This window comes from Anneissia japonica, unplaced genomic scaffold (genome assembly GCF_011630105.1).
Source record: "Anneissia japonica isolate Jap-2015-1 unplaced genomic scaffold, ASM1163010v1 scaffold287964_len165734_cov163, whole genome shotgun sequence".
In the NCBI taxonomy this organism is placed as follows: Eukaryota; Metazoa; Echinodermata; class Crinoidea; order Comatulida; family Comatulidae; genus Anneissia; species Anneissia japonica.
In genome coordinates this window covers 163984-165845 of record NW_022735416.1, presented here as the reverse complement: position 1 = coordinate 165845, position 1862 = coordinate 163984, and the positions used below count along the sequence as shown (strand labels likewise).

General features: G+C 33.3%; 1 long non-coding RNA gene across 1 annotated transcript in view; it reads right to left on the bottom strand.

The window, feature by feature from the left end:
- Positions 1–1240: 1240 nt before the first annotated feature.
- Positions 1241–1862, bottom strand: part of LOC117116578 — a 1989-nt gene continuing 1367 nt past the window's right edge. Inside the window, exon 2 of the long non-coding RNA XR_004446783.1 lies at positions 1241–1685. This is a non-coding gene — a long non-coding RNA (uncharacterized LOC117116578). The remainder of the gene's footprint in view (positions 1686–1862) is intronic.

Genomic DNA, 1862 nt, shown 5'->3' with positions numbered 1-1862 from the left:
ACGAATTAACCGTGGCCGATCACGACCGGTTGAGGTAGGAAGAACAGAAAGTGACCCCGGAGAACAGTTGGACCGGAAGTCACCAGAGAATAAAGCTTGTTTATGTGGCCTCTCTGTGTCGTGTACAGGTAGGTTACTGATTTGTAGGCCTACCTAGGTCTAGTAATTTATAGTGCAGTACGATTTCGTCCAGGTCACAAATTGCTGACAGTGACGATTGTCAAATTTGACCCTTTTTTAAGTTATACAAAAATGGAAAAGAGACGTTTAGGCCTAGGCCTACTTGTGTTGTTTAAATATGAACATACTGTATTTTTAGGCCAGGTTGAGGCCTAGCACAATCATGGCAGAGAGGTGCTTTCTTTCTTTTATTATTTAGTCCTTCCTATATTGTATATTATTATTGCTGTCATTTTCATAGAAAAGGAATTTCCACACAGTTATATTATTACAGGTAAACCAGGATTTAAGCTAATAATATTGTATAGAGTAGTTAGTTAATATTATAAAAAGTTACTTATTTTATTTAAAATGTAACCCTTTTTGTTTTTTTTGTCAATAGACCTTACAGTAGTTCTTTCCACAGCAACTGCACACATTTTTTATGTTGTGATTTTGCTATAAATATTTTTGTATCTTTTTTTTTTAGAGTGACGAACGACGAATAGACGAATCGCCTCTTCAAAGAAGGAAGCTAGATCACGTGTGATGTACCGATTTTCCCAAACCAAACGGCTCTTTTCAGAGCCACCAAATTACAAATGAGATTTGAGGTTGCCTTCTCTGCTGATGTCATTATATTATTTATATTTCAAATACGCAATCACTCTCAAACAGATGGGGCTTGTAATGCCAAAACCTGCATCAGTGGCCAAAAAAAGAAAATAGAATTTTAAAAATATTCATATTCTCCACATTATAACCTTTAAAATAATTATGTTAACTGGAATCGGCTTATTATTGCCAAAGTTACGAGTAAAGGTATACAATACTGCCACATTGTATGCTGATTTCTTAGTTTAATATTTAGCGACAGTATGCATGTTTTGGGATGACAAGCCTCAAAATGATCTCACTCATTCCTCACCTCACTTAAATCACAAGTTAATTATTTGGTAGTTCCTCTTACAATTTATCATATCTTGATGTCTCTTAAATTGTGAAGCATGCAGAACTTGGAAAGTTTTTCTGTTCTACCCAACAATATAAAAGTACATAATATTAATCAACAAACAAAAAATACTGTAAAACATCACCTGCATATTTATTTCCAAAAATAATGTATTCATTATTATACAAAACCCAGATATGGCATATTATTGCAGCTCCTTCCTTAGAGATTTTTCTCCCTTTTTTGAAATCTTACCACTTTCCCTCTTTACATTCAGATATACTTTCAAAAAAGCATTGGCTCTAATTTTTAATTAATCCAGTACTTCACTACAATATCAAGTAGTTGCTTCGATGCAGCGTCACAAAGAGTAGCCCTTGTTATTCTGCACCAATATGTTTGTACAATTACTTTATCAACAATGTTGTTCAGCAAAACATCAAGATGGTTTGTAGTTACCATAGCAGTGAACTTGTCAACTACTTCATCAGTGACGTCAAAGCCGATTGAATGTAGCCCTTCATCCCTTTGATGGCATCATCTTCAGAAAATTTATTTGCCGGTCTATCAACGTCTGAAGAATAAAAATGTTTGTTTGTTAATAGTAAAACCAAATAAGAATAAATACATTACAGAATAAGTTTGTGGAAGGAGACCAAAATAAGTTTAGAATAACCAGTTCAATATAATCCAAAAATATAAAAACAATATATACATACATATATATATACACACACACACACATATATAT